The sequence below is a fragment of the Crocuta crocuta genome, unplaced genomic scaffold (assembly GCF_008692635.1).
Source record: "Crocuta crocuta isolate KB4526 unplaced genomic scaffold, BGI_CrCroc_1.0 scaffold279, whole genome shotgun sequence".
In the NCBI taxonomy this organism is placed as follows: Eukaryota; Metazoa; Chordata; class Mammalia; order Carnivora; family Hyaenidae; genus Crocuta; species Crocuta crocuta.
In genome coordinates this window covers 5886127-5910707 of record NW_027551570.1, presented here as the reverse complement: position 1 = coordinate 5910707, position 24581 = coordinate 5886127, and the positions used below count along the sequence as shown (strand labels likewise).

The window sequence follows — 24581 nt, the reverse complement described above, 5'->3', positions numbered from 1 at the left end:
TTGGTGTCTCTTATTTTATTAGAATATTATAGCTTTCAAAATTTAGGAAAATGAAAAAGTTCATTTCACAATGCAATAATTTTCTGCTTTGGCAATACCCCAAATACTCTAAGAAAGAATAGTTGGACAATTGAGAATAAATTGGGAAAAAAGTTGACAGTTAAAAGATTAAAAAATAATAAATAAATAAATAGATAAATAAATATTAATAGGCAACCCAAAAAAGGTTTAACAGTAGCATATAAAAAGGTATTATAAAGATGTATGTAACATAATTATAACTGGTTCTTTATTGGCTTTTTCATATAATTTTAATATATTTGTGATACTGTTTTTTGTCATTTAGGTATTAACGTGCTTCAGTAACAGGAGGTTGGTACAGTGGCTACTAAAATTGTTTAGTAATAAGAGCTCATGTCTCTCTAACCACAATTAACTTCCACAAGATCATGATTTTTTATTCCAATATATACCTCACCAAACAGAATGCTATGCACAGAAATCACTGAAGTTGTTGATAAAGCTAACTCAGAACCACTAAAATCTCAGACTTTATTCAAAGCTGAGTCCTAATTTAGTCATTTTAATAAAAGGATCCTTGGTTTAAGGTTTTTCAGTGTTAATCATTAACACAGCAAACTTCCCTAGAGTATTTAAATATGATCAGACTTACTCAAATTGAGAAACATTTCTATTACAAAGGATAAACCACACACACAGCACACAAAGTGATTCATTTATGTGTGAGAGATGTCTGGAATTCTATGACTCAATGCCTTGAATACTGTCAATGTATTTTATGACTCATGAACATAGTTTTCCTCTCTACAAATTAAACTGAAGGAGAAAAGGAACACAGTGGATAATTTTAAAAGAAATAAATCTACACCTATCTTTATTATGGTTAAATACTGAAAATTACACAATATTTGAGATCCTCCTTTAGCAAAATTTATTAATATGAAAAAATGACTATCCCCTTGTACACACTAAATCTACTTCAAGGAATTTTTAGATAAAGATATTCCTATATATACGCAAACAAAATGATTAAGTACATTTATTGATTACTGTAGTAAGCAAAATGCTTGAAACAATTTAAATGCCCACCAACAGGGCAACAGTTATCTAAAATGAAATACAAGAAGCTCTTAACCAAGCTTCATTTAACTGACTCACATGATTAATCGATATTCCGTTTTCCAGTGTAACACTGATGAGGACTTTGGCATACCTTATATTTTGATTATTAGGCTACCACTAGTAAGCACCTTTATTCCCACTATTGGGGGGGGTCTATTAATCAAGGATGTGCTTGTTATCACAAATGTCTGTCCAAACTGCAATCACAACTATGTGATTTAAATATTATTTAAACTGATAAAATAGGAGTGGGAAAAGCAAATTCTTTCTATGATCACTAGACTGAATATAAAAAAAGCTGCTACTGAACTGGGTGTGGCTGAGAAATGAATCACAAGGCAAATAGTCAACAAATGGAGCAGTTTTGCCCTAAGTTTGATTCTTTTTTTTAATGTTTATTTATTTTGAGAGAGGGAAAGAAAGCATGGGGAGGCAAGGAGCAGAGAGAGAGAGGGAGAGAGAGAGAATCCCAAGCAAGCTCCATGCTGTCACTGTGGAGCCTGACCTGGGGCTCAATCCCAGAAACAGTGAGATCATGACCTGAGTTGAAATCCAGAGTTGGACACTGACTGAGCCACCCAGGCACCCCCTAAATTTGATTCTTAAGTGTCTAAATCCTCACATCACTTAAAGAAACCCAAAATGGGTTACAGATAATGCGCTGGGAGCAGGATCTATGCAAGGAAGGTAACAATGAACAGCAGACTCCACGCTGTCAACAAAAAGGCCACAGCTCAATTAGACAAAGATGGCTGTCAAATAAACATTGTTACAATAAACTACCAGTTATGAAAGCTATCAGATGAGAGAACTAGCTGTACATCCATAAAATGAAATACTATGTAAGGGTTCTACATCCAATTTCATTGTGTAGATTTCCCCCCTCCACATGTCTAAGCAATGCTCCAACTCAGACAAGGGGATAGCCTCAGATCCCACAGGCTAAAGGTTCAGTTTTACAAGACCTCCTCCCGCACTTCAAACGCCAATACCAAGTTCAATTAGAATACATGTACTTCTTCTAACCAAATTGCTATTAATCAGAGGTTCCCCTGACACTCTCCTTGCTACAGTGCTTACAGGGTTCAGGAAACCAGTTTCTCACACTAGAATGCCAGTTCATTATAAGGACATTAGAGGATACGAATCAACAGCCAGATGGAAAAGAAACATAGTGTGAGATGCTGAACAAAAGAACTTTCATCCTGGTAGTATTTTGGGTCCAGCATGGTGGCAGGTATAAGCGTTTCTGGTTAACCAACCTGGAAGTTCTCTAAACTCCCTCCTTTGGGACCTTTATGGAGGTTTCCTTACGTAGATGTGGTGATTAAATCAACATCTGCTGGCAACTAAATTTAATCTACTCCCCAGAGGCGGTGGTACAGGGGGATAAGGGGACTTATAATCCCCACCCTCAAATCACAAGGTTGGCTCCACTGGCAAGGAGACCCCATTCAAAGCTTTCCAAACGTCACTTCATTTACATAAAAAAGACATCTTTCATTGCTCTCTCACAGGAAATTCCAAGGGTTTTTTGGAGCTCACTGCCAGAAAGGAAGAGAGACCAAATATATACTTTTTATTATAAATCATAATATCACACTATACTCCCAATTTTTTTAATGTTTATTTATTTCTGAGAGAGAGAGAGAGAGAGAGAGCGCGTGAGCAGGGGAGGGTCAGAGAGAGAGGGAGATACAGAATCTGAAGCAAGCTCCCGGTTCTGAGCTAGCTGTCAGCACAGAGACTGACACGGGGCTCGAATCCACAAACCGTGAGACCATGACCTGAACAGAAGTTGGACGCTTAAGCAACTGAGCCACCTAGGCGCCCCTATACTCCCTATTTAAAATAACAAGCAGACCTCAATGTTCCTTATCAATGGAAAAGTCTAACACATAGTGTTAAATGAAAAAATGCAGGCTTAGAACAACTGTATGATAAAAGTTTCTACACCCATTTAGGCTTAAATATGCATAAAATATCTTTGAAGGATACTCAAGAAACTAATAAAGTGATGAATGGATGAACTGGAACTGGCAGACTAGGGTTTAAAGTGTAAGAAAGAATTTTCACTATTTGTGGCTTTGGTACTGTTTGGAGTTATTACCATGTATGTGTTTCAAAAAGTAAAAAAAATAAAAATAAAAATAAAAATAACATTTATACCATCTGAAAAGCTATTTTTTAAAAATCCTAAAAATATTTTACTATCCCAGGCATTTCACAAGTACCAGGTACCCGTTACAAAAACAATATTTCTCAGGTATTAAGTCAGTTTTTTAAGAAACCAATGCATCTCAACGTAGTATTCTTAAAATAATCTCAACTAGAATTATTGAATACATATACTGGACACAAACAACAAGTATTAACTCATTTGATCACATAGATTTTGATTATATGTTTTGAAGTACACTTTTCTTACAGTTCTTATGTAAATACTCAGAAAAAATATTTTGTGCATATGATTAGGACAACCGAAGTTAACTGCCCACCTTCCCCAAATAAAAACAAACAAAAATAGCTATATCTCTTACAAGCTATTAGCCTTAAGGAAAATGACCTACAATAGATGGGTTAAGAAGATTAGGGATGGCTAACAATTTGGGGTTGGGCCACAGGAGTATGCTGGGCTGGTACATTATAGGAGAGTGGCTGGAACATGAAGGAGCTCTTACGGATATGCAGTAGTTCTGTATCTTAAACATGCTGGTAGTTAAACAAATCTACACATGTGACAAATGTCATATGATTATTCATAAAGACTATACCACTACTACCACATCCTTTCCTCCTCCAAATAAATGAATGCAAAAAAAACTGGTGAAATCCAAGAGAGTCTGTACTCTAGTTGTGTTGTGCCAATATCAGTTTCCTGGGTTTGAGGATGCACAGTATGATGTCACCACATTTGAAGAATCTGTCTGATGGAAAAAAAGGATCTCTCTGTGTCATTTCCGCAATTTCTGATGTTTCTATAATTTCTTTAAAATAAAGTTTTTAAAAAATATTCAAAAAATCCTGTATTATATTTTGGTTTATATGTTGTGTTATAGTGAGCTCCAAAAGCAGTCTATAAAACATAGGCAAACAAGACTGGACAACCTAGGCAATGAGGCTGTGAGAAAGAAGGGAGCCACAGCGATCCCAAGCACAGGTCAGGAAAAGGGTTCTGTCTAAGGCAAAGTATCTTAAGTAAAATCTGGGAACTAAAACTGCACTTGTACGTTCTCAATATCTTGTGTAGGCACTTTTAATGTAAAACAGATTTTAGAATCAGGTTGGAATAAGAGGAAACATATAGGGCAGGAAAATAGAAAAGTGAAAAGTTAGAAATGCTGAAGTGAAAGAAAGTGAAACAGAACATTTGTATAAGAAATACTTAGAGTGGGTGAGAATTCACCCACTTACATGGATTCAACCATAACCTTCATAGCAAGGACTCAATTCTGAAATTCTGCCACTGTCCAAGAACTGAAAGTGTTTATGTATATTAACTGTAACTTCTTAAGAATAATATTTCTAGCAATCTCAACCATCAACACTTATCTAGTGCTTAAATGCCCTTTCTCTAGCACTGTACCCTGCAGGGTTAAGGAACTGAATTGTATTTCCTTATTTTACAGATAAAGAAATCAAGGCACAGAAAGGTTTAAGGAACTTATTCAAGATCATGTGGCAATGGCAGAATCAAGACTCAAACACAGGCAGTTGGGCTCCTAACTTAATACACAGCAATGCTCCACTACACATTTAACCATGGTCTGCTTAAAACTAATAATTCTCCTTCAAAACATTTTGTGGCCTGACTTCATTTTTCTTACCAATTTTTTATCATAATGTTCTTAGTGATTTTTTTTTTCTTAGAGAAAGCTTTTATTTGTACTATCATACTGAAACTCCCATGTTTAGTATTTAGGTATTCCAATGCTCAGTTTCTGGTCCACAGAACTCAGCTGAACTTACCTAAGACTTATCAGATACACTCTTGTCTTACCCATTCATAAATGAGTTATAATACCTGGTTGTTCTCAAGACTGCACTCAAGGAAGCTCCATAGTGAACCTCAGCTTTGGGATATGGTTCTGTAGGGTGCTGGTGGACATCTGTAGCTGCTTCAAATAAAAGAACTCTAGCTTACTCTGGTACAGAAGTGGTGCTTTGTATATTTATAGCTATTTTGGAACAATCCTTAGATTGTGTTTTATTTTTATTTTTTTTTTTTTAATTTTTAAAATTTTATTTTAGGGAGAGAAAGAGTGCAATCAGGGAGAGGGGCAGAGAGAGAAAGAATCTTAAGCAGGTTCCACGCTCATTGTGGAGCCTCATTCGAGGCTCAATCCCATGACCCTGGGATCATGACCTGAGCTTAAATCAGAGTTGGATGCTCAAATGACTGAGCCACCCAGGTACCCCCAATTGTGTTTTATTTTTAAATTCACTACTATCCTCCAACCTTATCCTCTCATCCTCAAATCATATTAGAGATCCAACTGGTTTACCTGGAAGCAGATCAAACTTGGAAGGCATTATCACACTCAATAAACCATTAGCTACCATGCTCAATCCCTGTAGTGGCTGTCATCACCACCTATCATCTCCACTCTACCTCCATAACCTGATATTCAAAAGCCACTAACCTATAGCTGGAACCACAACAGTTAATGTCTACTAACAGAATAAGTTAATGGCACATTTCCATCTTTCATCTTTGTTCCCTGTGCCTAGAATGTCTTTCCCCCGACCAAATCCCTCTATTCTTCACAGCCCAAGTTCTATCTCCTTTACCAAATCTTCAAGACCATGTGAGTACACTCAGGTCACTTTATCCTGTGTTTACTATTATGACATTATCATCTGTACCACATAGCTGGCATTTTGGTTATTGTTTAATTTTGGGTTTATGTCATGGCTTCATTATTAGGTAATAAATATCTAGAGAAAACCAATTGTCTAATTTTATGTCCATATAGCACTTGGCTCAAAGTTATATACCTCATAGGCACTAGAGAGGTTTAAACAAATTAAAGTATTAGTGAAGAAAACTTGCTCTATCATGATATAGAATCATGATATTCTAATGTTTTATAGGTTGTAGATTTCTATAATTGATTTTAGGGTTCTAGAACAAAGCACATTCTAGAACTGCCTCTAAGAGATGGCTATCCAAATTCCTGGGTACAGACAACTCTTCATAAATAAATTAAAAACCAGTTCTAAAATGTATGCTATGACTCTTTCCAAAGAAATACTTTGAAAACCTCTATGGAGCCTTAAAGTTTCAGATTATTACATGAAAAATCATTACCATTTAGCAGAGTAATGTAACTTGAAGTAAAAAATGTTTCAACTAAGTACAATATTATCTTCTGCTCCTATTGCCCTTATTAGTTACTATTTAATACAAGTATTAGATATTACTGGGTGTAACTGACAGAAATCTAAATTAAACCCAGTTTAGGCAAAATGGATTTATTAAGAGTGAATAAATAAAAGTTAAAAAAAAATTTTTTTAAAGGGGAGGGGCTTGGGTGGCTCAGTTGGTTAAACGCCCGACTTCGTCTCAGGTCATGATCTCATACTTCATGGGTTTGAGCCCTTCATCAGGCTCTGTGCTAACAGCTCAGAGCCTGGAGCCTGCTTCGGATTCTGTGTCTCTCTCTCTGCTCCTCCCCCATTCGTGTTCTCTCTCTGTCTCCCAAAAATAAATAAAAGTTTTAAAAAAAGAGTGAAATCTCTTATGGAATTAGGTACCAAACAAGCAAAATTTAGGTAAGCAAGAGGCATGGCAAGGCAGCAAGAACAACTAGAATCAAGCACATGACACATTCAAGACCATCTTTTGTCTCTTTTTCTATGTATCAGCTTTTTTATCCCTCTTCAACAACACTACTTTTCCTCATAGTACAAAACAAAGCCATCCAAACAGATCCTGAGATTTTACTCTGAGAACTTCAGTAGTCCAAAGAGAAGTCTTTTAATTCCAAAACCCTAAAATAGTATTCTGATTGCCTCTATTTTGGTTAGGTCCTCACTCATGTACCAATCAAGTGAGAACAGGCTGTATGTATAAAATACAGTATCAACATACTGTATCACAGTAATTATGTGGAATGGGAAGAGTTTCTCAGAAGATGAGGGCAACCCTACAGATATTTTGTAGTAGGCACAGCATAAAGCACTTGAAACAGTTGTTTTAGGGGCACCTGGGTGGCTCAGTCAGTTAAGCATCCGACTTTGGCTCACGTCATATTCCCACAGTTCGTGGGTTCAAGCCCCGCATCAGGCTCCGTGCTGACAGCTAGCTCAGAGCCTGGAGTCTGTTTCAAATTCTGTGTCTCCCTCTCTCTCTGACCCTCCCCTGTTCATGCTGTCTCTCTCTCTCAGAAATAAATAAAAAAAAACATTTAAAAAAAAAAAGAAGAAACAGCTGCTTTATTTTGCAAAATTATTGTATTTAAAGATGAGGAAACTGCCTCCAAACTCATGTTCTCCATCAAAATGTGCTATTGACAACTGTAATTAACAACTACAATTAAATGTAAGCAGTCCATTCAATCCCTATCCATTCAAAACTGGACCAGTGTGGCTTCTTGAGTCTTAAAAGCGGCAAAACTGCTGCAAGTAAACTGCTCAGCAATTTGGGCTGGAGGTGGAGTTTCCTCACACCTGAAGCTGCAGGTGGAGTTTCCTCACACTTTAAGGAAGATGAAATCTAGCTTATTATTTGTAGAGAGAGGACAGAACTATCACTAGCCTATAAATGACACATTTCTCTATTCCCTTTCTATAGTCACACAGAAAGGAAAAGGAATAGCTAAGGAATAATTAGGAAATAAAACATAATACCTTTCTTTTCATCCCTTTAGAAAAGCTGTATTAGCTAGGGATCAGGATTGTGCATGTATTTAAATACTAGAGACACTATATAAGTATGTATGTCTAAACTCCTAAACTTCTGAAAACTTAGCAAGAAAAATTTTACTAAACAATTCACCAACGGACATGTAATATAATTGGCTATATTTTATTTTTTTTAACATTTATTTATTTTTGAGTGAAAGAGCAAGACAGAGCATGAGTGGGGAAGGGGCCGGGGGGACAGCACAGAATACAAAGCAGGCTCCAGGTTCTGAGCTGTCAGCACAGAGCCTGACGTGGGGCTCAAGATCATGACTTGAGCCAAAGTCAGATGCTTAACTAACTGAGCCACCCAGGCACCCCAGCTATATTTTAAGTAATATAAAAGAATTAGCTAATTCTGCTGGTTAAACTAAAAAAACAAAAACATTTCATCTCAAGTAACATATCTTACACACGGCAAGGGATTCTTCAAAAATCCTAATCTCTTCACTACAACAAAGGCAATCCAAACTTTAGGAAGTCCAAAGCAATACAATGGATGTTCAATAAATATTTCCTGGCTTGAATTTATCAAACTCATAGACAGATAAAAAGTAGTCAAATAGAAGCACAATTCAAATGTAAAGTAACTACGAAAGTTTAGTTTTTGAGAGTAACAATCACTTTGGATGACAGTAGACAAGGAGATTTTACATGACCCTCAATTATCTTTGTAACAAAACACTGTCATCAACATATTCTAGGGAAGCTAGGGAAGGCGGGTGAGAGACAGGGAAGGGGAAAGAGGCAGGAAGAAGGAGAAAAGTTATTCTCTTAGTTCAATACTGTATTAATGGGATTTTTAAAGCAGCACTATCTTTCAGGACACAAAATGAATGTTTACAATTAGTTCTTTAATTGTATCCTATGTAGCTTTCCAAGTACAGAAAAAAAAAATTAAAAATGGTTTATGGGGTGTCTGGGTGGTTCTGTCAGTTAGGTGTCCTACCCCTGCTTTTGGCTTAGGTCATGATCTCACAGATCTCAGAGCGCAGAGACTGCTTGGGATTCTCTCTCCCTCTCTCTGTGCCCCTCCCCCAGTCACACTCTCTCAAAAAAATAAAATTTTTAAAAAATGGTTTAAGAATAAATAAGATTTACTCTTATATAAGATAGGGACAAAACTGGTTCATTTAGCAACTCGAAGACCTCATCCAGGTCTAAGAAATTCTACCTTTCTACTTTGCCAACCACAACTACATAACCAAGTATAGGCTCATCCAAGCTAGTTCATCCCAAACAGCAGCCAGCAGCAGGAAAAAAAAGCCATCTCTTCCTCCCTCATGTTCTTATTTTTTATATTAATTTTTTTTTTTTTTTTTAAAGTTCACACAATTGTTGGAGCACCTGGGTAGCTCAGTTGGTTACGCATCCAGCTTCGGCTCAGGTCATGATCTCTGTGCCGACAGCTCAGAGCCCGAAGCCTGCTTCAGTATTTGTGTCTCCCTCCCTCTGCTGCTCCCCCACTCACACTGTGTCTCTCTTTCTCAAAAACAAAAACGATGGGGTACCCAGGTGGCTCAGTCAGTTAAGTGTCTGACTTCAGCTCAGGTCATGATCTTGTGATCCATGAGTTTGGGCCCTGCCGTCAGGCTCTCTGCTGACAGCTAGGAACCTGGAGCCAGCTTCGGATTCTATGTCTCCCTTTCTCTCTGCCCCTCCATCCCTCCCTCCCTATCTCTGTCTCTCTCTCTGTCTCAAAAATAAACATTTAAAAAGTTTTTAAATAAACATGAAAAAAACTTTTTTAAAAAAGAGACCATTGTTTTAGATTCACAGCAAAATGAAGGTAGAGATCTACAATATACTCCCTACCTCCAGGTTTGCACAGCATCCACCATTATCAACAGCCCCTAATAGAGTGATACATTTGTTACAAGTGATGAACCTACACTGGCACATCATAATCATCCAAAGTTTATCTTGGGTTTCATTCTTGATGTAAATTCTATGGGTTTGGACAAATGCATTATAACATTTATCCATCATATGATCAAAGTACTTTCACTGCCCTAAAAAATCTTCTGCCCTGCTCATTCATCTCCATTCCCCAGCAACCCTTCATGTTTATACTATCTCCACAGCTTGATACTTTGCTGTTAGGTTCATACACATTAAGGTTTGTTAAAGTCTTTCTGAAGAAATTATGCTTTTATTATTATAAGACCTTTTTTTATCCCTGATAACTTTCCTTCCTCTGAAGTCTGCTCTGTCTAAAGTATACATAGCTACTCCTGCCTTCTTTTGGTTAGCATATTTTTCATCATCCATTTACTTGTAATCTATATATTTCTTTTCATTTAAAGTGAGTTTCTCAGAAACAACATATAATTAATTGGGTCTTGTTTTATGATCCGCTATGACAATTTCTGCCTTTTAACTGGTGCATCTAGATCATTATTGATATAGGTGGACTAATATCTACTATATTTGTTACTTTTTTGTTTGTTTCCCTCATTTTTTGTTCCTATTTTTATCTTTCACTCTTCTCCTACATTTTGTGGTTTTAACTGGGCCTGTAGCATAACTCTATTTTCTCTCTACTCTCAGTATATTGGCTATACTTTAAAAATAATTTTTTTAATGGTTGCCCTAGAGTTTGCAGTATAAATTCACAACTAATCCGAATCTATTTTCAAATATCACTATACCAATTAATGGGCAGTATGTCTTACTAATTAACAAACTAATCCTAATTCTCCCTCCTGTCCCTTGTATCATTGCTGTTATCCATTTCACTTATATGGAACTATAAAAAAGCACATATGAAAAATATATCTGTGTATATATGTATATACGTACACATTATATATACATAATATATATTCACATAAACACACATAAAATATTGTTAAACAAGCTTATATATTAGATTAAAAATTGGAAAGCTATTTTCATTCTACTTTGACATACTCCTTCAATGCTCTTTCTTATGTAGATCTGAGTTTCTGATCTGTGTTATTTTCCTTCTGTATAAAAACTTCATTTAATGTTTCTTACAAGGCAGGTCTACAAACTTCCTTAATTTTTATTTGCTTGAGAAAGCCTTTAGACTCCTTTACCTTTTTATTTCACTTATGTATTCATTCATTCAATCATTCATTCATTTATGAGAGAGAAGGAAAGAGAGAGAGAGCGAGAGAGAGAGTGCGCAGGGGGAGGGGCAGAGAAACAGCGAGACATGGAATCCCAAGCAGGCTCCACACTGTCAGTGCAGAGCCTGACACGGGGCTCAAACCCACAAACCAGGAGATCATGACCTGAGCCAAAATCAAGAGTCAAAGCCTTAACTGACTGAGCCATCCAAGCAGCCTTCTCCTTTACCTTTTTTAAATATTTCACTCCACTCTCTTCTTCCTCGCATGGTTTCTGAGAAGTTGAATAGAATTCTTACCTTCACTCTTTATAGGTAAGGTAAACATCTTTGATTTTCTACAATTTACAAAATGATACACCTAGATGTTTTTTGTTGTAGCTATTTATATTTATCTTGCTTAGTATTCTCTGAGCTTCTTGGATACGTAGGTTAGTGTCTTTAGTTTGGGAAAATTCTTAGTTATGATTGTTTAAAATGTTTCTTCTACTCATTTCTCTTCCCTCACCTTTTGGCATTCTCATTACAAGTATGTTACACCTTTTGTAGTTGTCTCATAGATATTCTGTTATTTTACGTCTTTATTTTCTTTGCTTCCTCAGTTTATGAGGATTCTATTGTTATATCTTCTAGCTCAGAGATTTTTCTTCAGCTATGTCCAGTCTATTAAGAAGTTCATCAAAAACATTTTTTAAAATCTTTTACTGTGTTTTTGATCTCTAGCATTTCCTTTTGGTTCTTTCTTAGGATTTCCATCTCTTTTCAAACTGTGCTTTTTGCCTTTTATATATCTCCTAATTTTTTCTTGACAACCAGACATGATGTATTCGGTAAAGAGATCCACTGTAAACAGGCCTTTTGTAATTAATATGTTGTGAGGTGTGAGGGGAGGGGAAGTGTCTTGTGATTAGGTCTTTTTTTTTTTAGTGAGCTTATGCCTCTGGTCTGTGAACTTCTCAAGTGTTTCCCAGGCTACCCTCTCCCACCTCCAAGTGGAAGAGAATGGCTAGAGGGGGCTGGAGTTGGATATTTCCTTTCCCCCAGGGTCAGTCAGACTCTAGTTAATTAGTCTCCCCTGGAAGGCAGGCCTTTTTAAGAACAGAGTGTTCTGGGGGCACCTGCATGGCTCAGTCAGTTGAGCATCCAACTTAGCTCAGTGAGTTCAAGCCCCACAGCAGGCTTGTTGCTATCAGCACAGAGCCCACTACAGATGCTCTGTCCCTCTCTCTTTGCCCCTCCCTGGCTTGCACTCTTTCAAAAATAAATAAAACGGGGGGCGCCTGGGTGGCTTAGTCGGTTAAGCGTCCGACTTTCGCTTAGGTCATGATCTCGTGGTTCGTGGGTTCGAGCCCCGCGTCGGGCTCTGTGCTGACTGCCAGCTCAGAGCCTGGAGCCTGTTTCAGAGTCTGTGTCTCCCTCTCTCTCTGACCCTCCCCTGCTCATGCGCGCGCTCTCGCTCGCTCTCTTGCTCTCTCTCTCCTAGAAAAAAAAAATATTTAAAAAAAAAAACCCAAAATAAATAAAACATTTAAAAAAAAGAATGGAGTGCTCTGTCACATTTCAATATGCTCCCCCGACCCTGGCCCCTGCTAGAAGCACAAGAGTTTTCTTTGATATTTACTATGAGAACCTCATCCAGCTCCTGGAGGTAAACCTTACAATACTGTGGTGGCCTGTGCTGGATCCCTGTTGTTTTTAACGCTCAGAGTTGTCCATACTGAACCTTCAGCAATTTGTCAATTAAAGCTCAGTTTTTCCTTCCCCAACACTGATTCCTGAGCAGTTTCTACTCATGAGTCTCTGCTCTTCAAGCCTCAACTTTCTATGTTCGCTTTTGTCCATCCAATCTTGGGGGCAGTGGTTTACCCAGGGTCGCAAGAAGGGCTGTTACGGACCCAAGAAGAGCTGTTAAATTTTCAGTCTGTTCAGCTTTGTATTTGTTAGGGCAGAGTGGTGACTTTCAAGTTTCTTACATATGGAACTAGAAACTGGAAGTGTCCTTTATGTCTATTTTTAATCAATGAGCAAACTGCTACAAAGGCACCCATAAAACTTTTCACTTCTCATTGTCCAGTCTTGTGTCATCTGCTGTGCCTAAGTCAACCACTTGATTATGACACCCTAGAGGTGGGAAGGGGACCACTTTCCAGTGAGATGGGGATCAAATGCCCAAAGAAAATCAGAGCTCTGCGCATTGGAGGAAAACAGGAAATAAATGGGCACTAGGAAAATAGCCAAAGTTTCTGCCACTTTGTGATTTTTATGTAGCCTTTGATGTGTATAAGGAAAGTACCAGAACAAGACAGACCTAGAGAAAATATTCACATCAATGTTGTTACTACCCACTGAAATGAAAAAGGGAATCATTAACTTCATTCTAAGCTAAATCTACTGAAACCTTCTCTTGTCCGCCCTCACCCCAAATTGCTGTGAAATAACCCAGGCTTACCTGATAAAATTTATAAACCAAATATAATAGTTTACAGAGTTCTCAAAGTAATATATTAGGGACAGAAATAGCCTTAGAGAGCAAGTTCAATCACCTCATTTTACAAATGAGAAGAGCAGGGCTCAGAGAGGCTAAACTACTGAAAGACTAGAGTCTAGTTTGCCTAATTTATAGATCAAGGTCCCTCTTGCTGTTTACATTCTGGACCACTTCACTTCCTTAGAGTTTAAATAAGTTAAAAGCAACAGTGATATAGCAATCAATCATTCTTCATGTGCATGTGTTTATCTCTAAATAGCTGAATGTATATTAGATTCTGGAAAGAATGTATTTTTAATCATACAAGTAACAAAGGATTCCTTGCCCTTATAGAACTGTAGAAGTATGGTCCCACTCTAGAAAATTTTTCCACAATACGGCAANAATTTTACCACAAAAAGGCAATCTTATTTTTTTTTTTTTTTTTACAGCTCTCTATTGGATTTAGTTACAAGTAGGTGATACTTACAAAGTACAAACCCTGGGAAAAAGAGTGAGAGATTTTCATTTCTTAGAAAAGAATCACAGAACACAGGTGAACCTACCATAAGACAAACATTTTAGCATAAAAATACCACATTCTTGTCTATATGACTATACATGTAACTGAAATATTTACATATTTAAACCAATTACTAACACTTTCCGTTTATGGCAAGTAAGCAAGGAAGATACATATAACATATAGCTTCACTACTCCCACTTCTTGATCAAACTTTCTTAAAAACTAAACCAGTGCCTTAGAGTGACAGGACAATTCACTCCATTTATAAACAAATACTTGAACGGAGGCTAACCAAACATGTCCTCACTCAACTTTAAGTATTAATCTGTAGCAGAAAGTAACATTTTATACAGTAAAAACTTGAGAAAAATAAATCTTGATTGTCATAAATATATGCACATACCATATCTATAGCCATGATATTTAAATGTTAAATTAAGCATATTTTCCATATTAATAAAGGTAATATGAATATGCAACACGAACAAATTACACATTTTATAACCTTAAATCTTAATTTAGAGTAGAACTTTCAGTTTCAGTTTCAGATTATGCAGCTACTATCAGAAGGGGAAAAAAATCTTCAACTTGAAATATACCAGTTAAATCACTAGGTATACTAGAAAGATTTGCTCTCCCTTCTAAAACGCTATGTGTAAGCTCCACTACAGTGGGGACATACAAACATGGCTATTTGTGGTTGGGAGATACCAATGAGATCAATGTGGAACCGTAAATATACAACATACAGAAATCTTTTCTGGGGGGTGGGAAACAAAATGATCTTATTAAATTTTGAAAATGTTTTAAAATTAAGTCTGTGTGGGGACTTCTTATAATTTTATATATTCTTCTTTAAGTGATTTATATAATTTATATGTTCCTTTTTATTTAGGAGCTGAATTAAAAGCAGGTTTGTCCCTCTTAGTTACATATCAAACAAGAGTTTTCAATACCTTTAAAAAAAATTTCCTTTTGGGGCGCCTGGGTGGCTCAGTTGGTTGAGCGTCCAACTTCAGCTCAGGTCATGACCTCATGGTTCGTGGGTTCGAGCCCCGCATCAGGCTCTGTGCTGACAGCTAGCTCAGAGCCTGGAGCCTGTTTCAGATTCTGTGTCTCCCTCTCTCTCTGATCCTCCCCTGCTCATGCTGTCTCTCTCTCTCTCTCTCTCTCTCTCAGAAATAAATAAAACATTTAAAAAAATTTCCTTTTATCCAGGCAGATATCTGTATTTAATAAAATACCAAATTGGGACAACATCAAAGGTCTTAACATTTGTGTCACCGGAGCTCCAGCAAAGAGAAAGAAACTGCTGCAGAAAAAATATTTTGAAGAAATAATGCCTGGGAATTTCCCAATTTTGGTAAAAGACATAAATGTATAGGTTCAAGAAGCTTAGTGAGCCACAAGAAGGAAAAACACAAAGAAAATCATGCCAAGGCACATAAACTGTAAAGATACAGATAAAGACAAAAATCATTTTTCTTAGACTGCTTTAAAGACAAGTTACATATGAAAGAAAGATTCAAAAGATTGTGGATTTCTCACCGGAAACCATGGAGGTCAGAAGATTCAAAAACAAAAACAAAACACTCCGTGAAAGAATTATGGATCACATGAAAGCATCCTTTAGAAATGAAGCCAGAATAAAAACATTTCTCAGATGAAGAGAAACTAAATAAAAATCATTTCCAGCAATCTTGGTCTAAAAGAAATGCCAAAGGAAGGTCCTCAAGCTGAATGGACATGATACCAGAGGAAAACCTAGAGCTTCAAGTATGAAGAAAGCACAATTTATTGAAAGCAAAATTTTAATGTTTTCTGGGAAGGAGTTCAATGTATTATAATGTATTGTCATATATCACACAGCAACTCAAACATAAAGTGCGGACAGTAAGAGCTTTTGGGTTTTTTAAAACTTGAAGTGGTAAAATATTAACTCTATGTAGACTGTGAAAAGATATATCATAATCCTTAGATCAACTATCAAAGAAAATAACATACAGAGGTATGGTAAAAATGCCAGTGAAGAACATAAAAATATTTCTAGATAAATCCAAAGACTCCAAAAGAATGAAGAAAAGAGAGAAGAGAAACAAAAACTACAAGGCACAAATAAAAACAGCAGAGCTAAATCCAGCCAAAATAATAAACACATTAAATGTAAAGATCTAAACACACCAATTAAATGACATGGATTATCATTTTGAATATAAAAACAAAACCTAATTATATACTATCTACAGGAAACCATTTTAAATGTAATGACAAAGATATGCTTGAAGTTAAAATGTTACAAGATATACCGTGTAAACAGTAACATAAAGACTGCTAGCGTGGCTATGTCAATAATATCAGTAAGAATGCAGAACAAAAGAAATTACCAGAGATGAAGAAGGACATTACATAACTATAAAAAGGCCAATTTATCTAAAAGACACCACAATCTTAACATATATATTTAATAACAAAGCTTCAAAGTATACAGAAGCAAAAACTGATAAAAATGATGGGAGAGAAAGACAATCCACAATTATAAGAAACCTCACCATGTCCCTCCCAATAACCAACAGAACAAGTGAATAGATAAAATCAGCAAGGACACAGAATAACACTATCAACTGAACCTAACAAAATAATACATTTTATTTTCAACTACACTTGAAACATTCATCAAGACAGACCATATTCTGAGCCAAAAACCACACCTTAACGTATTAAAATAAACCGGTGGGTGGCTCAGTCAGTTAAGCATCTGACTCTTGATTTTAGCTCAGGTCATGATCTCACTGTTCGGTTCGGGAGACCTGAAGAGATTCTCTCTGCCCCTCCACCCTGTGCTCTCTCTCGTTCCTCAAAATAAATTTATGAAATAAGATACAATAAAATAAACTGAAAACATACAAATAGGGTACTCTAGCCATAACAAAATTAAACCGGAAACAAATAACCGAAAGATGCTTGGAAAATCCTCAAGGATTTGGAAAGCAAAGTTGATACTTTAATAGTAGAGAAAAAAGGAAAACTAATTCTAAATAACCCCCATAAAGAGGAAATCTCACAGAACATTAGAAAATATTCCAAACTGAAAGTAAAAATACAGTATGTCAAAATTTTGAGGATGAAGTTAAAGTAGTATTTAGAGGGGAAATTATCTATTAAATGTTTCTAACACAAAAGAAGTTCTCAAATTAATAATTTAAGCTTTCACTTAAGAAACTAGAAAAAACAAAATAACTACAAAGCAAGACGAACAGAAATGATAAAGGGTAGAAATCAATAAAGGTGACAACAGAAAAGCTAGAGAAAATAAATGAATCCCGAAACTACTTCTTTGAAAAGACCAATAAAATCCATAATCCTCCAGCCAGAACAACAAAAGAATAAGACAGAACCAGTATCAGGAATAAAAGAGGGGATTATTGGTTAAAAACCTCAAAGACATTAAAAAAAGATTAAGGGAATATTATGAACAATGTTATACATACAAGTTTTAGTTTGTATGAAAGACCAAGTCCTTCAAAGATACAAATATTACTCAAGAAAGAAAAAAAGTAACCCAAGTAGTCCTACAACTATTAAAGAAACTAAATTCATAGGTAAAAACATTCCAAGAAAGAAAACTCCAAACCTAGATAGCTTCAATGATAAATTCTATCAAACATTTAAAAAAATAATACCAATCTGCACATCTAGAAAGCAAAAGACGGAGCACATCCCACTTTATGAAGCCAACATGTTATAATTCTAGTACCTAAACCAGGCAAAGATATAACAAGAAAACTACAGACAGCATCATTCATCGAAAAGGAAATAACAGTCCTTAATTAAATATTAGCAAATTGAGTCCAGTAATATATAAAACTAATATATCAAAACCAAGTAGAGTTTATTCTGAGATCTTAACTCTAGAATAAACCAATATAAATAATTTTTAAAAACACATGATAATTGCATTTAACAAAACTTTTCACAATTAAAAACAAACAAAAACTTTCAGCACACTAGGAATAGAAAGGAACTTCTCTAACCTGATCAAGGATATTTACAAAAGTTATAGACAATATCCTATTTAATGATGAAAGAGTGAACGTTTTCCTTCTAAGATCAGAAATAAGGCAAGGATATCTACTCTTATCATCCCTATTCATTCTCATACTGGTAGTCCTAGTCAGTAAGAACAAAAAGAAACAAAAGACATACAGACTGGAAGAGAACACACAAAACTGTCTCTATTCATAGATGACATATTGTTCATGGAGAAAATCCCAAGAAATTTTATTTCTAAAAAAAATCCAGAAATGAATTTAGAAAAGTTGCTGAATCCAAGGTTAATATATAGAAAGCAACTGTATTTCCACATACTAGGAATTAACTGGAAATTAAAAATGTTAGACTGTACATTTACAATACAAAAGAATGAAAGAAAGAAGAAAAGAGAAAAAGAAAAAAAAACAGAAAAATGCTTGGGTATAAATCTAATAAAACTTTGCAGGTATGTGTTTACTATAAGATACTCCTTAAAGACTTAAAGAAAACCTACATAAACAGAGATAACATGTTCATGAACTGGAAGATTCATTACTGCTAAGATGTCAATTGGATCTATAGATTCAATGTAATACTAATCAAAATCCCAGCAGGATTCCTTTTAGATATTAATGATCTAAAATTTATATGGAAAGGCAAAGATACTAGAACAGCCAGAGTAATTCTGAGTGAATAGAACACAGTTTTGGGGGAGGGGGAGTCTTCCACAGTGTGATTTCAAGAAATTCTATAAAGGGGCGCCTGGGTGGCTGAGTTGGTTAAGCATACAGCTTAGGCTAAGGTCATGATCTCGTGGTGTGGTTCTTGAATTCAAGCCTCACACTGGGCTCTGTACTGACAGCTCAGAGCCTGGAGCCTGCTTGGATTCTGTCTCCCTCTCTCTCTGCCCCTCCCCCACTCAGGCTCTGTCTCTCTCTCTCAAAAACAAAAATAAACATTAAAAAAAAGCCGAAAGCATTAACCATAAAGGAAAATACTGAAAAATTTGACTCCATTAAATTAAGACCTCATGTTCAATGACAGAAGAGCGAAAAGGCAAGCTGGAATGGGAGAAGGCATTCTGTAACATAACACAGCTCACAAAAAGTTCATATCCAGCATACATAAAGAATGTAACTTAACAAGAAAAGAGAACTCAAGAGAAAAATGGGCAAGAGATGTAACAGCCACTTGATAAAAGAGGCTATGTGAATGTCTAATAAACATATAAAAAGATACCTGGCACTGTCATCAAAAAAACTCAAACTTTACAAATAATGAGACACTATTACATCACAAACAGAATGGCTACAAACAAAAAGGATGTAGTCAAAAAATGTGGAGCAACAAGAAATCTCAGACAGTTTTCATGGGAGCGTAAATTGTTTAACACGGCATTCTCTATTAAGCTGACTGTAGGCAAAGTCTATATGTCAGAAATTCTATGAGTAGGTATATATCCTAGAGAAATGCACACTAATGTGCAACAGAGGCACATTTCTGAATGGCTGCATTATTCACAATAGGCAAAAAACTGGAAATAACTATCCATTAATAGCAGAATATGGATAAACTGTGGTGCCTGCATTCAGCGGATTATTACCAATAATCTTAGGTTAATATAGCACAGGTAAATTTTTGAAATAAGATAGTGTCGTGCAAAAGAACCCAGACCCAAAAGAATACATGTTCTAAGATTCACTTAACATAATACAAACAGATGAACATAAGGGAAGGGAAGCAAAAATAATATAAAAACAGGGAGAAGGACAAAACAGAAGAGACTCTTAAATACGGAGAACAAACAGAGGGTTACTGGAGGGGTTGTGGGAGGGCGGATGGGCTAAATGGGGAAGGGGGATTAAGGAATCTACTCCTGAAATCACTGTTGCACTCTATGCTAACTAACTTGGATGTAAATTTAAAAAAATTCACTTAACTTAAAAATATACAAAATTAAATTGTATTGTTTGTATAGAAAAGATTAGATGGCAAAATTACAAAAGAAAACAGAGACTATTATAAATTTTTTCTTACCATTTTATTTATTTTTGAGAGACAGCATGAATGGGGGAGGGGCAGAGAGGGAGGGAGACACAGAATCTGAAGCAGGCTCCAGGCTCTGAGCTAGCTGTCAGCACAGAGCCCAGTGCAGGGCTCAAACTCACGACGACAAGATCATGACATGAGCCGAAGTCAGACAGTTAACCGACTGAACCACTCAGCTGCCCCCAGAGAGAGATTATTATAAAAGTCATATTAATGCTTATATTGCAGAATTGGAATAAATAGTCTGATTATAAAGTGGGCACCAAGAGAGTTTTTGTAGTGATAGCAACATTCTGTTTCTTGATCTGGGTACAGGTTACATTTAAATAATTCATTACAGTCTACATTTATTTGACATATTTTTGAGTGTTATACTTCAAAGTTTTAAAAATTGTGATTAAAAGAAATTGAAGATTAAGAGAAAGGAGGAAAACATTGGACATGAATGTTCAATCATTTGTCTAAAATATCACTTAAAATACAACTGAACTAAAAGGAAAAGCATATAAAAATCTGGCAGAAGACACAGGACCTAACATGGTATTTCAGCTTAAGAACAAGAACAGTAGCTTCCTTTGCTGGTTGGACAAGTTTTGTTCTCCCAAACCAGTGTTCAAAATGAAAATGAAAAAAAGTCACCTGAAAACTGAAAAAGAAAACTACTCACCCCTTAACACCCATGCCCTTCCCCCAAACATTAATTTGGGTCTACAAAGGAATTAAGAATAAAAATAGAAATTATGTTATCAGAAATTTGTGTAAGGCAATCTTAAAAAACCCAAACAAAAAATTAATGTAATCTAGCTTCTATGTAAACAAAAACCAAAACCCTCACTGTATACATTTATCTTCCAAACAAATGATAAAAATCCGACATAAAGCATTTTATAAATCATTTTTCTCTTTACAGAGATGAATGTATTCTAAAATGATTATTATTATTAATTTATTGAGCATTCATAAGAGAAAATGCTTTAAATCACTGTGGTAATATTCAAATCATTAGTTCTGTATAAAAACCACCTTAGAAAACAATGGTTAATTATAAGTTTAAAATACTTATGTAGTTTACATGTTTTACTCAATAAGTAATTATAATAAGATAAGGAAAAATATATCTTAAGGTGTGTCATTGTAATTTTATGGAAAATGTTTATTCATTTAGTAATAATTTTAATCAAAAAATTGTACAATTTCTTCCCAAATATCTTGCTCTGTATTAGGAAATGACAGCGATCCATCTCACTAAAATATTACAAAATATTTACAAGAAAATATTAAAATAACACAAAAGACAAGCTGGAGTAAAAGAAACTGTGTTTTCAAAAATCTCTACTCCAGTGCCCACAGCACATAAGAAGAGAATCAAAACAAGTAAGTAACAAAGATCCCCCAATCACGTTTCCAAAGAATTGGAGAAGGGAAACAAACAGGATGAAAATGGTGGTATGAAGGGAATGGATGTTTGCAGCACGGTTTCAATAACCAATTTATTCTGAATGAAGTAACTCTTATACGCAATAAATTCTTAGCAAGGCTAAATTTTAGGATATTCCTTGAACTAAAATTTAAAAATATCCTGAGAGTGAAAGCAGCTCTTTTGCAAAGTTTAATAAGAGCCTCTTACCCCACAAACCACTCATATGAATGAACAGAAACCTGTTCTGGCATTAAAGGCTGTCACAGCAGCCCTTCCATTTCTTTCATGAAAGCTTCATAAACATCATCCTTAGTTTGCATGGAGACGGGGACAGATGGACCAGATTTGGGGGCTGCTTTGTCAAGAGCCACAGCAGAATCATCCTCTGACTTTTTGGGGGGAGCAGCAGTGGCCCCTTTATTCTCCTGACATACCCTCAATTCAGTGGGCACAAATCGAGTAATCTTTGCCTTATGATTCGTGATCTATGGCTTGGTGCTGATGGTCGTTGTGGCTTTCTTGTCAACAGCGGCTGGGCTTATATCATCTGCGAGGGGTGCTGAATCAAGTTGGGTGGCACACTTAAAACCCCCACGTTTCGCAGGGGAGCTGGTGGGAGAAGCCTAGGTGGGGCATGTCTAAGTGGAGGCACCAACGGTGGGCACATTATGCCAGTACGGGGTGGAGGAATACTGAGAGGTGCAGGGGGATGTAATCTTGGTGGGGGTTCCTGAGGAGGAGGGCCATGAGGCAGACCTGGAGGTAGATCTGGAAGAGCACTAGGGAGCTGGCCTGGTGGTGGGCCTGAAGGTAAAAGTTGGGGTAAAGGCCCTCGGAGTCCTGGCATTCCAGGTGGCCTCAGGAATGGATGAGCTCCTGGAGGTGGTCCAGGAAGAAGTCCAGTAGGTGGTCCAGGTGGCCATAAAGGTGGAGCAGGTGGCAGTTGTCCAGAAGGAGGTGGTTCTGGCATAGGAGGTGCTTGTATCTGAGGAGGAGGAACAGACTGTAGGGGAACTTGCTGCTTTGAAGAGGCGACAGATGTGCCATTTGAAAGAGATTCCTCTTTATGCTGTTTTCCATTTCAGAATCATCAGAATCACCTTCATCATCATCCTCTGAAAATTCTTCTACTTCTTGTCCCTCTTTTGGGATTTCTGACCTGCCATTCGAAGTATCGTGGCTTGAAGAGGAGTCAGCTCCTCCATGTTCTTTTTCTTCCTTGACTTTTCAGGCATATCTGCAAATCTTACACTCAGACTTGACTCTTTTCTTCATTGTTGTCTCTTTCATTATCATCATGGTGCACAAATTCATCCCCTTCACTTTCTCTATCTGATCTGTCAGTGCTGCTGTCATCAGTACTGTCATTATGCTTATCTCGATCCATGTTCTCAGCATACCGGTCATCTTCACTGGTACTGGAAACATCATCATCATGACCCCGTTGAGCAAGTTCAGGACTTGTCTTCATCCTGCCTATGAAGGGGAAGATCTAGAGCAAAGCCCACTTTACGGCCATACATTTTCAAGGCTTGAGGAGGTGGTGGACCAGGGGGAGGACCAAGAGGTTTTCAGTCAGGGGGCAAATGTGGAACACTATGTCCAAGAAGAGGAAGTACAGATACTTCCCAAGTTGGAGGTCCACAGGCTGAGGTCTTTTTAAGGATGGAGGGTGGCTGGGCACCAGGAAGTGGAATGGCCTGGATCAGAATGTTGGAAGAACATGTGGCATATGTGGCAAGGGAATACTGTCCACTTCCACATGCTGAGCGTTCTTGACAGCATCAAAATATTGGCTAAATTGAGCCCTCTTCTGTTCATACTCTACTTGTAGCTTTCTCAATTCTTCGTAAATAACCAGGTTCTCTCTTTCAGAGTTGTAGAATACATTCAAAGGTTTCACACAGCTTTTTATGCTGATCTTTCAGCACTTCCTCATTTAACTGTGGTTGCTGCACTGGATTAAACTTCAATTCATCCAATTTCTCTATGTCCCGGATAATCTGTTTGGGAGCCTTCATCTTTAAACTGCAGCTTGTATCATCATGTGCTGTTTTTTGTTCTTCTCTCTTCCAGGCTTCTTTCTGGGCTTGGTTATTACAGGTACTTTGGTTTATGCACAATTAAACCAATGTATCAGCTATTCAGACTTTTTTATATGTGGCACTATTCTGGCAGCATGAAGAGTGAACCCCATGTTATCAAAAACTATAACTTAGATTATGAGGCAGCTTTTAACAATGAATAGCAGCTCCCAGCATCCCCTCTTCACTTATGAAGTTTCCATTATTTCCTATGTTGCTTCTGTGCTGTGTGTTCAGCAATCGTGCTAACTTTATTTACTGATAATGATTTGGACATTAATACAATAATATGAAAGCTGCTTTCTAGTTGGTCAGGGAAACTCTAACACTAAGAACTTGATTAAATTCCTTCCCTAGAACCAACTTCTATTCCTGAGCACTGGGGGTGAGATGGATGGGATTTAGTCCCTGTGGCCAAGAACTGGGTGGAATATCCCATCTTATTGTCCCTTTAACAGCAATGCTCTGACAGATCATCAACAGAATACTGCAAATGATAAAGTTATTTCATTACAGAAGAGTGCCTTTGTCCACATGCATTTCAAGCGCACATGCTTTTTCCTTTCCTCCCTCCGTCTCTCTTTTCCTTCCTTCCTTTCTTCCCTCCCTCTCTCCCTTTCCTTCCTTCCTTAACTCACCCTTCCTGTGTCAAAGTGATTTGAATTGTCTAAATAAGTACTGAAGGAGTTGTAAGGCAAAACGACCATGGAAGGAAGCCAGTGTAATTCACTGTGCACTTGGGCAACTAATAGCTGACTGCTCCTACCCACCAAAACCCAAACATATCCCATACACAAACACAAACAAGAATATCCACACATAACATAGCCAAACACCTTTAGATAATAAACTTGTCAAAGTCA

At 36.7% G+C, this 24581-nt stretch overlaps 1 protein-coding gene and 1 pseudogene across 5 annotated transcripts in view; both read right to left on the bottom strand.

The window, feature by feature from the left end:
• The window catches only part of ANKRD28 (ankyrin repeat domain 28), a 202469-nt gene that overhangs the window by 89249 nt on the left and 88639 nt on the right, over positions 1-24581 (bottom strand). The gene's annotated exons all lie outside the window — the stretch shown is intronic.
• On the bottom strand, positions 21895-24425 carry LOC144220604 (WW domain-binding protein 11 pseudogene; annotated as a pseudogene).